The sequence below is a fragment of the Nilaparvata lugens genome, chromosome 1 (assembly GCF_014356525.2).
Source record: "Nilaparvata lugens isolate BPH chromosome 1, ASM1435652v1, whole genome shotgun sequence".
Lineage (NCBI taxonomy): Eukaryota > Metazoa > Arthropoda > Insecta > Hemiptera > Delphacidae > Nilaparvata > Nilaparvata lugens.
This window is the reverse complement of record NC_052504.1, coordinates 56,828,828-56,842,423: the sequence shown is the minus strand read 5'-3', so window position 1 is coordinate 56,842,423 and position 13,596 is coordinate 56,828,828. Positions and strand designations below refer to the sequence as shown.

General features: G+C 32.5%; 1 long non-coding RNA gene across 1 annotated transcript; it reads right to left on the bottom strand.

Moving 5' to 3' along the window:
• Positions 1–1,324: 1,324 nt before the first annotated feature.
• On the bottom strand, positions 1,325–11,812 carry LOC120353554. Its single transcript, XR_005572462.1, has 5 exons — positions 11,704–11,812; positions 8,087–8,216; positions 6,064–6,235; positions 3,190–3,290; positions 1,325–1,463 (listed from the first exon to the last, which is right to left on the bottom strand). It is a non-coding gene; the product is annotated as an uncharacterized LOC120353554 (long non-coding RNA).
• Positions 11,813–13,596: the final 1,784 nt, after the last annotated feature.

The following is a 13,596-nucleotide window of genomic DNA, read 5'->3' as shown; positions in this document are numbered from 1 at the left end:
AGCTCTTTTTGTCAAATGTGAGGGCTTGATTCAAGATTTCATTCGCATGCGTTTTGCTCGAAATGAGTTAAATTCAAGAGTCCGTTTATACATCGTTCAAGCCAGTTTCGAGCTCGAAATGAAGGCTCTAATCAGGCTGGTGCTGCGAGCAAAAATCAAGGTCGCGTTGCGAGCTCGATTCAGGCCCGAGATGCACGGTCGAATCAGGATTGAGATGCAGTCTTGACTCAGGCTTGAAACGCATGCTGGATGCAATCCCCCAACAAGGCCACCTGGCACACCTTTCACGAAATGCAAGCTCGATTCTATTGTGATTCTAGATCAATCAGAGTCTGATTCAAGCTGCATGTTTGGAGTGAATCAATCCTGATTCAAGGCATACTGCCTTCTTGAAGTGAGCTTGTTTCAGCTTTGAATCATGAATCTGATTCAAGGCCAGTGCAATCCAATATCAATGCTTAATCATAATTCAAATTTCATCCAGAATTTGAAATGAATCTGTAATTCTTATTATTCATGATTCAATTATTCTTCCAAACTAATTCTCCAATCTTACTATTGCCTTAATAATCTATTTCTTTACTCAGTGGACATCCATACATTCTATATATAGATGAAATCTATATAATATATAGATTATATAATATATATATATATAGACTATATAATATATATATTTTGTATAGATTTATTCTATATATAGAATGTATGGATGTCCACTGAGTATAGAAATAGAGTATTAAGGCAATAGTAAAATTGGAGCATTAGTTTGGAAGAATAATTGAATCATGAATAATAAGAATTACAGATTTATTTCAAATTCTGGATGAAATTTGAATTATGATTAAGCATTGATATTGGATTGCACTGGCCATGAATCAGATTATTAATATATATTTTATATTTTCAATATTATTCAAATTGAAATATTCCTTAAAATTCTCCTGTGAATGGCAAATTACTTATTCATTCTCTCCTGTCAGGGCAGTCTATAAACTGTCTCTGTAGCTGTATTAATTGAGTCGAGATCGACCTCTGCTAACAGCTTGCAGACTGTCCTGAGAGGGAGCAGTGCATGAGTCACTCGCCATTTGATGAATTAATTAAATCAAATCTGCTCCAGTTCAAACAGCCCTCTATGCTTGCAACACCTCAAATGGAATACAGTTCATATACATATGAGTAACACATCAATATTATTACTTTGAATATCTATTAAAATATTAAATATTATATATTAATATCTATATTAGTTTATATTTTCTTTAAAGCTTAATTCCAGAGTATATCATTATGAGCGAAAAATGTAAATAAGAAAACATTATTTTCAATAAAATGCAATGATTTTTATTAAATATTACAAAAATTGAACTTTTAATTTATAACTTATTATATATTTTTACTTTGAACTGCTATCGTCCTCGATTTGAGCTTCATGAGGTGTAGTCTCTCTGCTCTTGGTCCTGTAAAATATGAAATGTACAGTTTAGTGGGATAACTTAATAGGCTATTATGAGTAAAATATGAAATTTCTCGGTAATCTATTCTCAGAATGCTGATTATGTAACTTATCAAATCATACAGAGTGTCCCAAAAATACATACATCAGTACTACCACAACCACGGTATTCTATTCTTCAAGGTATATTCTGAATCCTCCATAGTTTTCATGTAATCTGGCATTTAATTTTTTTTAAATAATCACCATATTTATTTAATGGATGAACATTTTCCTTAGAGATTTAGAATGGTATCATGTCTACATTAAAGTTTTAAATTTAAGTTTACTGTCTGAATCATGGTTCAATGGAAATGTGTATGATGAGTAAAATTCAGAGCTTCCAATTCTCAAGAGAATTATGCCTGATTTTGTAAATTCCTATAATAAATTACTGAGATATAGTTATTTTTGTCTTCTAGCTTTGTCTACGTGTCCTCGAAAAAACTTAAGGGAAAGGTACCATATGGTTCTTGGAGTGATATCCATGCCATTTCAAAAATATCATGCAAAAACTTTTATAAATTGGAGTCTGTTATATCTTTCTTTTTATCTTTATCTTTCTTTATTCAAAAAAATAATTAAACAATCAAATGCATTCCAAAATGCATTATACATACTGTAACTTTCAGGATAAGTTATTGGTCAAATACTCTACCTTTTGACATACATAAATGAACTTCAACCCCTCATAAGGGGTTGACTTAGGCCTTCAAAAGGACATCTCATTTACATTTATGACAGTTTGGCACACTGTCAAACGAGAGAAGGGGAGCATTTCGAGCATCTTTTAAAATTAAATGTAACAGATTACTAAATAAATAATCAGTTTTTCAATGTGTTTCGTTATTCATTGAAAAATAAGTGTTGTTTTAAGTTTTATTACTTTTATCAGTCATTTCTATAAAAACTAGAACTAAATCAGCCCCCATTTTTGATAAAAGTATCATAGAACATTTTCATTGATGTCATCATTCTTGTTTTAAAAAGGCCTTTAAAATTATATACCACACAATGGGTGTTTACATTTAAATATTTGAGTTACAACCCCTCATCTCTTTAAAAACTAAAACTTCAATCAGCCGCCATTGTGGATACAAGTATCATAGAACATTCTTATTGATGCCACCTTTCTTGTTTTAATAATACCTTTACAATGATTAACCACACAATGGGTGTTTACATTTTTAAATATTCCAGTTACAACCCCCAAGTAAACCCCTTATGAGGGGTTGGAACTCAGTTGTACATTAAAAGGTAGAGTATTTTATCAATAACTTATCCTGGAAGTTACAGTATTATATCTACAACAGTCTCCAAATTATTGAAGGGTTTCCATACATATGACTCACTCTGTATATGTGCATATGTATCGTTGAATTTCAAAGGTTGTTAAAAAAACTGTGTTTGAAGGAGGTTCCGTCTTCGGATAGCAGTGATTAGATATTGGATACAAAAAAGCAAACATGTAGAAGAAATTGGAAAAGAGTATTGGGAGCAAGCGGTGAAGTGGACGAAATGATGGATTCTTCTTTGATTCAAGTAACTGATTTGGAATTTTTCCAGATGTATAGGGACCACTAATTCATGATTATTCCATACTTTTTCATCAATAACAAAAAATCATGGTTAGAAATGACCCCTAAATAATTTACGTTGTAATTTCAAACAATAAAAAATTGTTCACTCACCTTCTCAACAACCTTGTTCTGGCTTGTTGAAACCATTTCGACGCCAACGATCCATATTTCACTTCAATTGCAATGTCACCGGAAAAACGTTTGAACAGCAACTGTAACAAAATTGGATAAGAAATAATATAGCAATACATTGATATATACAGTCATAGTGATAGTATAGCAAACAATGGGCTACTAGATCACCTTCTTTTACATAATAGGTGGCAAATTAAAAATTGCATCAATATTATTGAACTCATGATGAAATATACCTCTTGGAGATTACCAACATCTTTAATTATCTTAAAAAGTAAACAAATGGGTTTTCTTCAAACTTCAACCCATATAATCATAAGTCAGAATTTATTCAAGAGAAACACAGAATCCTATTGATGCAAAAATACTGCAAAATTGCCACAAAAAAATTCTAACAAAATAACATTCTCGTATGGTATGAAAATGAAAATATTTTAGCAAAACCTTGATCCCCCGCATCAATGAGCAAGAAGCAGCATAGGTTCAGCCTTACAATAGACCATATAAGAATTATTGTTATAATTCTAATATGTAATAATAAGAATTATTGTTATGCTCTTAATTGTAGAACTAGTTATAGCCTAATAGATAATTTTATGACAAAAAATAGCATTTCAATGCTATAGATAATTTTGATTTAATTTCTTAAATGCTCTTGTTTCAAAATTTCAAATTTTAGAATTATTGGTTCTTGTTCTAAGGTACAGTTTCAATGTTGGATATGTTACAAGAAGTTTGACGAATGAGTGAACTGGCAGAAGTGTTAACCGCGGCTAGAATACCACCTTTAATCTTAGTGTTGTGATTACCAGAATAGTCCAGTCACTATATATATAGTGCTTGCAATTTGAATTGTAGTTCTGATTTCTTAATATATTGTGCGGATACAGAAGAAAAATCCAGAACCAATTTTTTCATGCAAAATTTTCTTTACTAGATACAGAGTGGCCCAAAAACTCGTATTTTCAGTTATTTGTTCAGTTCTCAGCTATTTCCAACATATCCAGTAATCGGACAAAAGAACTCGCTGTAGCCTTTTTTTAAGATTATGATATTCTGAATAAATGATATTATTCTCAACTCTCCAATAAGTACTGAGTTGAATTTTTCAAGAACGAGTAAAATTTTGAGAAGAAATTAATTTTGATGAATTTCAGTTTTTGATCATCAATATCATCCAATTGTTCCCATTTAAATGAGAAATTCGAATTCTCTCTGGTCGTGATTTTGTGCTCCACAATCTGAGATCAGGTAGAGTGCTCTATCTCATATAGATTTGAATGGTAACAATCGGAAGATATTGATAATCAAAAACTAAAATTCAACAAAGTTGATTTTTTCCTTAAAATTTTACTCATTTTTGAAAAATTGTAACTCAGTACGGTTCTTTTATTGAAGATAAAGAGTTCCGAGTGGTCTCATTATTTTCAGAATTTCATCATCTGAAAAAGGCGAGAACGAATTTCTCTGTCAGATTAGGTACTGGATTTGTAGGAAATAACTGAAAACTGGATAATAATCAAAAATACAAGGGTTTTGGGCCACTCTGTATCTTTATAGCACAAGACTACTCTTGAATAATACATAAAAATAGAAATCTAAGAAAAATAGGAATAGTATAATATAGAAATAATATTCTAATATTTTTATTTATAAGAAAAATATTATCATGAAAATATTGGTTGGTTCTGAATTTATTTATCCATTTGTGGATACAATCTCAAATAATATAAATATAATTGGGAAACAATAGCAGGCTTTGCCCAAAACTATTTTATTGCCAAATATTGATAGGTAATGGATAATGTCCCAAAATGTTTTCAAGTTTTTACTGCTGAAAGTTCAAGTTTAAATTTCATTGATGTATCAAAAATATAGTTATTAAAAATCAGAAATAGAATATAAACTGCCAGCAGCCCCCTTTTTCATGTCTATATTGACTGGACTAATATGGTTGCAACTTTGAGCAAGCTATTGTGAACGCATTACCATACTGGGATAAAACATACCTATAGTCTTTTTTCTTTAGGCTACTCTTGAATAATACATAAAAATAGAAATCTAAGAAAAATAGGAATAGTATAATATAGAATAATATTCTAATATTTTTATTTATAAGAAAAATATTATCATGAAAATATTGGTTGGTTCTGAATTTATTTATCCATTTGTGGATACAATCTCAAATAATATAAATATAATTGGGAAACAATAGCAGGCTTTGCCCAAAACTATTTTATTGCCAAATATTGATAGGTAATGGATAATGTCCCAAAATGTTTTCAAGTTTTTACTGCTGAAAGTTCAAGTTTAAATTTCATTGATGTATCAAAAATATAGTTATTAAAAATCAGAAATAGAATATAAACTGCCAGCAGGCCCCCTTTTTCATGTCTATATTGACTGGACTAATATGGTTGCAACTTTGAGCAAGCTATTGTGAACGCATTACCATACTGGGATAAAACATACCTATAGTCTTTTTTCTTTAGGGCTACTCTTGAATAATACATAAAAATAGAAATCTAAGAAAAATAGGAATAGTACCTATAATATAGAAATAATATTCTAATATTTTTATTTATAAGAAAAATATGCTAATTTTAAAATGGGTACTTGAATTTCTATTTGTTTTTATTCGTACATAGGTACCTACAGGTATGGTTTGAAAAACAAATACGGCAAAAATATGGTTTGAAAATACATCTACTACAGTGCAGTGTAAATATGGCCTAAAACGCTAACCTTGCTAACATATAATTAACATACAATAAAAATAAGTAACATCCATATTTACATAACCAAAAATGTCATATATTCGACTATAAAGGGATACGGTAGCCTACTTACTCAGTATGCATTTCGATATCTCACTCCCATGAAATGGAGTTTTTGTGTTCCCGTTTGATGCACGGCCAGTATATGAGAATTTCATGGCCAGCTCATCAATCATTAATCTTCTCAAGATATTATTGACACATTGGCCAATATTAGCGCTCCCCACTGTCCTCATATGCTTTATCTAAAAAAATCAAAACAATTTTATTAGTACTGTGTAAAATGATCAGTCATAAATGGTTTGCGAAATGAAGGACATTCATTCCGCAAAAACGTTATTTTTGAGTGGAGCTCAGTTCTGTTTAACTTAAAGTAAGATTATTCTAGGAAAGAAGCTGAAAGAAATCTACGATGTCTCTCAGATGACGTTCCAAAAATGATGCAGTAAAATGCGCGCGTGGGGGCCCTGCACTCTTAGACTCCCTATGTTCAATACAAATTAACAGAAAATTTCATAACTATACTCACTATAGGGGTTATCTTTCCTATTAGTTGAAGAGATCCAAACTTACAGTTACAGTATTTGACAATTCAATGTTATGTCTTCATGTAATCACGATTTCCACGTTTTGAGTTAATTTTAAAGAATAATGGTCATTAAATTTTCTCAGCATTGAACTTTACACAAGTTCTATCCTTTCAAGATACAAGGTTATTATTAAATATTCAGTTATATTCCTTCCAAAACCTTGCGAATTCTAATAAACATTGAAGTTGAAAATATTTTACTAGTTCTGTTGAATATTCAAACAAATTTTGCGTTGGAAATAATCGATTCATGTCATCATAATGTCTCTAAAAGAAAAAAGTTATAAATTTGATAAGAGATCCTTTTCTATTCATTGGAAATTGTATCGGTAGATGCGTTCCTTTTTTGAATTAAAAGTTTAAAATACTCCTCTGAAACACTTTGTATAACAGGCATGAGCATAATGTACCTAGATTGTAAACCACATCGTCTTTGACTTTGGTGTAGGCTACTTATCGGATAATACACTAAATGGATAAATAACTAATTGAATGAATAAATCAAGACATACCTATATAATATTTTTTCGTTGGGGCTATTCTTAAACAGAAATAAAAATAAAACTCCAAGTACCCTTTTTTTTAATTTTTTATTTACGAAATGTTTCGACCTTGATACCATTATCATGTAATTGAATAAAATAAAATGAATAAAAAATAACATTGAATAGATACTATTACAAGCTTCTTATTTCTGATCATAGCTAGTACATTCATATGATTTTTCAAACTGTTAATTTTGAATTTATATTTAATAATGATAATAATAATAATACTGAGATGATGCCCACATAAGCTCATAGGCTTGTGCGTGGGTAATGAGTGAGAGGGAGAGTGAGATGAGAGGTGACTACCTTTTAGTTAGTCAAGACCGTCGGCTTATCGTCTCCTCTGAAAGACCATAATTATCTATGTGATTGTGCTGTGGTCAAAAACTTTTGACCCCGGTCGAGATTAGAACTCGGGTTCTCTTGATAATTAGACCGGTTCATTATCACTTACTCTAACGAGCCATCCAGTTAAATTTGCATGATTTTATAAAAAAAAGGATTATTGATGTCCAATTGAACTGAATTTATTATTTTATCTTTGTTTAATCATGGAAATATAAGTGTAAAACTGGGGCCCTGAAACCAGCACTGAATGTTAAAGACGAATTTCACATTTATGCGCCGGCAAAATTAATAAGAGATAAAATAATAAATTTAATTCAATTGGACATCAATAACCCTATTTTTGATAAAATCATGCAAATATAAATTTAAAATTTACAGTCCTAGTCTGGAAAATCATATCAATGTACTAGCATAAGTGATCAGGAATAAGTAGCTTGTGATAGTATTTATTTAATGCTATTTTCTATTCAATTACATGATAATGGCATCATGGCCAAAACATGTCGTAGGTATATAAAAATTTTAAAAAAGTGTACTTAGATTTTTATTTTTTATTTCTATTCAAGAAATATTTATTATATAAAATATTATATATTGCTGGAGTTACTCACAAACGATTTTCTCCTCCCATTCTGACTGGAAATTGACCATCTCTCTCAATGGAAGTAAAGATTATCTGATGATATTTCCTCATCTATGCAAGCTCTTGTTATTTCACTGCTGTTTGGACTCGCTTCTTCGCTGTAATAGAAACAATAACTGAAATAAGGTCATGATTTTTTTAATTAAAGATAGCAAATAAATTAGAAAATTTCTCGTAACTTTGGTACCGTATTACTATTAAAAAAATGAGTTGATTGAAATTAGGGATTCAATATTAAAAGGGAAAAGAAAATGTCAAAAGTTTCCTGATAACATAAAATGAAGCTTGATTGATTGATTACTTTATTTATGTAGATTACAATATATACTGGCTTATAGGCTGTAAAATCTGACAAAGCATCTATTGGAACGGTTTCACTTGTTATTCGTTCCGCTACTACGTAGACATCATGTTGTCATCATGTCTGTCTGTCTGCGCGCTGTGTCTTTTGTGCGTCTGCGCTGACCAGTGACGTCTCAGTCGCGGTTCTTTGCCACTGCTCTAATCAGCTGGTTTTCTATACTTCTATTCGTACCTTTTTCGTCGGATTTTTTGCCGTTGCAATTTTAATATTTGTGCTATTCGATTTTTTGGAATTTAATCTTGTCTTTAGGCATCTTACCTTTTAGATATTTGTTACTTTCTCACCATTCGGTTGCGAGCGCTTTGCCTACGTTTCTAACACATCCGGCAGCTTGCCTTTTTCATTGTAGCTCACAGCGTCTCCGTGTCTTTTCAATGGTGGATAGTCGAGTGTGCTTCCTGCGCTCGGTCTAAACCTTTCATCTGAATTCATCGGACTTACAAAACCTTTTTAAAGTGTGAATTATTCTTCAGATTAATTCGTTTGTTCTATTCTTCAGTGTGATTCAATTATTCATCGAGTTCTTCACTCAGTTACTCTGTTAAAATTGGATAAACTTTGTCTAAAATTGCAACCTCATGTGAGCGTTTCATCGCTACTCATTTGATCTACAGAACCTTTTTAAAGTGTGAATTATTCTTCAGATTAATTCGTTTGTTCTATTCTTCAGTGTGATTCAATTATTCATCGAGTTCTTCACTCAGTTACTCTGTTAAAATTGGATAAACTTTGTCAAAAATTACAACCTCGTGTAGGCTTCAGTTGCCATTTTTCTACAATTGGCTTCACCTCGTGAACCTCAAACTTTCAAGTGCATCATCTTTACTGTTTGGAAATCAATCCAAAAATTCCACAATTTGAAGATCGGATTATTCGTTTGGAATTCTACTCGCTCCAGCCTACTTTTCCATTGGGGGATTCGCCTGCTGTAGTGGACGTTTCCATGCTTGTCATCGCATGGCCAGATCACTTCATCGCTTGCTGATGTCCTGTTCCTGTTGGTATTGCGGAGTCATTGCCTGTCTGCCTGGCCGCATCTCCTCTTCAAAATTTTATTCAGGTTATGTAAATCGTTCTTTTCAATTTTCATTTACGTATGCATCATTATTGTTTTATTAATGTCTATCTTGACATTCAATTCACTAAGGCCACCGACGCCTATTAATTCTTTGATTTGACAGCTACCCTTGGCTTTACAAGTGATTTTCTGAGGCCACTGACGCCTACTAATTGTTTTATTAATGTCTATCTTGACATTCAATTCACTGAGGCCACTGACGCCTACTTATTATTTGATTAATGTCTATCTTGACATGCAATTCACTAAGGCCACCGACGCCTATTAATTCATTGTATTTAACAGCTACCCTTGGCTTCACAAGTGATTTTCTGAGGCCACTGACGCCTATATAATTGTATTCAATTGTAGCAATTATTCTTTGGATTTGACAGCTACCCTTGGCTTCACAAGTGATTTTCTGAGGCCACTGATGCCTTATAATTGTATTCAATAGTAGTAACTATTTGTTTATTGGATTTGACAGCTACCCTTGGCTTTACAAGTGATTCATTGAAGGCCACTGTCGCCTATTACTCGTTCTAATTGATGTCTGTCTTGACATTCAATTCATTGAAGGCCCATGTCGCCTATATTTACCTGGATAATCTTCATTATATTTATTAGCTACCCTCAGCTTTTAAGTGTTATTCTAAGGCCAGTGACGCCTATTAATTATTGGTTGAAGTCTATCTTGACATTCAAATCACTGAAGGCCTATGCCGCATATACTTTTATACGTTACTTGCTGAGCATTTTTTTTACAGCTTATTGTCATTTTTAATCATTATTATTGTACCTTAGTAATAACTTTCATTATAGCACTCAATTTATATTCATTTCAGGTATCATTATTAATACCTTTGCATTTATTGCAATATCATTAATACCAATATCATTAATAATTTAATATCATTAATACCTTTGCAGTTATTGTCAGACCTCAATGGTCATTAATGTCATTGACCTAATTTCATTTAAATTTTGTAGTTCTCTACATTATTTCACATGTTGTAATTTTCCCAAGATTTGACTAATTGTTTTTTTGTATGCGGCCATCTGCCTATTATTATTTAAAGATTCAAAGACTTAACCTACTTACAATTGTTTTTGTATGTGGCCATCTGCCTATTATTATTTTATTGATCTCAAGATATTTGATTCAATGTTTGTATGTGGCCACCTGCCTATCATTATTTTATTGATCCCAAGAAATTTGACACAATTGTTTTTGTATGTGGCCATCTGCCTACTATTATCATCTTATTATTATTAAATCTTATATTGTTGATTCATTTAGTCTTTTATTGGCGTACTTACCACACTTCAAGCTATCAGTATTTTTATGCACAGAATTCAAAGATTTATTTGTAGGTATTTATACCAACTATCATCCACAGTCCACTGCCCTGCCCTTGGATTCTGTCAAGGCCTACACTAAACTTATACAATAGCTTACAATACAGCAAAGTTTTAGATGAATTTACATAACATAAACTAAGAAAAAAATTATTGAACTGTACAATGGTATGAAAAAAAATCAATTTGGAATAACTACAGATACAAGATAATATTGTAATGCATCTACATAAATTGGCGGAGCTTTGGACATATCAATGTCCATTCTTTGGAAAGAATATTAAAAATATCCTTCCCAGTAACTCTCTACCAAGTGATCAAAGATTATAAAAACAAGGAGTGTCCTATTCAGGAATATTGTATCCCAAATTCAAATCCCAAAAGCAGTGAACAACTAGTGTTCAAAATTTGAATATTTTTCATAAAATAGGATAGACATAGAACATTTTTGAAGAGAAAATAACTGTGGATTCATTCAACTATAGGTATTTTCTTAATAAGCTATCAGACTTAGTAAAAGATCAAAAGCGATTGCATGAAATTTTGATTCATTCTAACTCAACATTAAAATAGAGTTGATACTATTTCAAATAATTTGTAGATAAATAAGTGGGCAATATTTGTAAATTATTTAAAAATTGAGAAAATTATAAAGAAAGACGACTTCATTTCCAAATCTATTTGAAACTTCTGACAATACTGGATCTGACGACATCAAATAAGAATTTTCAAAACAATTTTGTTTCCAATACAATAAATCAAGTTGGTACCGTAATAAAAAAATATGGTTGTAGTTTTCATTTACCTGCACTGACACTGTAGACTCAGGAGCAGACACAGTAACGAAGAGGAACGAAGACAAAAATGAAGAACACAGGAAACAGGAAAAACAACAGATAGAAACTCAATCTGGAGATCTTCCATATTTTCTGCCAGCAGTACAGTGTCATCCGCATACCTTAGGTTGTTGATAGGTGTGCCATTAACTCTTATACCTCCAGTCTCATCTTCCAGGGCCTTGCTGATGATTCTTTCGGAATAAATGTTGAAAAGGAGTGGTGAAAGCACACAGCCCTGACGAGGGGTTCGTCAGGGCTGTGTGCTTTCACCACTCCTTTTCAACATTTATTCCGAAAGAATCATCAGCAAGGCCCTGGGAGATGAGACTGGAGTTATAAGAGTTAATGGCACACCTATCAACAACCTAAGGTATGCGGATGACACTGTACTGCTGGCAGAAAATATGGAAGATCTCCAGAGGATGCTGAACAGTGTCATTACTGCAAGTAAAGAAGGTGGTTTGAGTCTAAATTCTAAAAAGACAAAGTACCGTAAACCGGGGTGAAGTCGGACACTTTTTCAGGTTTTTTAAATATTTAAGTGGTTTATATTAAAATGATCATTTTCATACTTGGAATATAAAATCTACTGTTCTTCCCGGTGCTTTCTATTCCATTTTCATATTTGTACACCAACCCGTTTTTTTTTTTTTTTAAATCCCAAATTGTGTCCGGATTCACCCCATGGGTTGGGGTGAAGTCGGACACAGGTTGTTTTGCATTTATTTCCGAATTCTGATGACACTAGGGGCTATTTCGGACACATATTTTCGTTTTAAAAAAAAAACAGAAAACCCTTTAAAAATAATTAGAAGCATTTATCCATAAAATTCACTATTGAAATTTACTATAATGCAAAATCAATAATGCAAAAAAACAAAAATACAATCAGATAATATGAAGGAATGAATTGAACACAATCAGATAATATTAGTATACATTCTTAATATTTACAAAGTCTTCTAGTCCAGGGAACATGAACTTTTCTCTACACAGTTTTTTGGGTTTCAGTTTTGTTATGATTGATCCCAGTGACACAGTTTCAATGTCTGGGATATCAGGAAAACTGAAAGTAATCTCCTTTTTTCCATCCTTCTTTCTTAAAAATCGAATTTCATATTCGGTGTTCTCTGTATCAAGGATGTTTTCGATTCTTCCAACATAAACTTTGTCCCGGTTATCTTCTTGTGTCACGAATTTAACAAGGACGAAGTCACCTTCAGCCTTGTGCTCATCAGGGATGTCGACCAGCTCTTCATGGGAGGTGCCAGCATCACTTTCTTCAGACTCAGATGCAAAGATTCCTTCCTCTTCAGCCATAACAGTTTGCAGGACGTTATTGTCGGTGTCATTATTCAAACATGTTGTTGTGATGCTCTGCCCTGGATGGACAGTCACGCGTTTCCCACGACTTTTAGGAGTGTCACCTTTTCGTGTCTCCTCCAACTTTTCTCTTAGAGCATCGCACCAATTTGGTGAAGTATCATCTGCTTGCTTAGGTAGCTTCTTGAGCACCTCCTCTTTGTCTAATGGGATTAGACCAGTAGCCCTAAATCCAGCAATGATGTTCGCTCGAAGTTTGTCCCCCATGGATTCTATAGCTTCACGCAAAAGTCTGGGGAACACAGATTTTTGCACAGCACCTCTGTTCCTCTTCTTCCACTCTCCTAATGTGCTACGCCAGGCAGCTTTCATGCTTCTGAAAACTGCAACATCCAACGGCTGGAATAAGTGGGTAGAATTTGGCGGAAAGAAAACAAAATCAATGCCATTCAGCTTACACAGTCTTATAACCTCAGCTGAGAAGTGACTGGCTAGGTTGTCACCAATCAACAACTTTCTCCCCACTTTGTCACGAA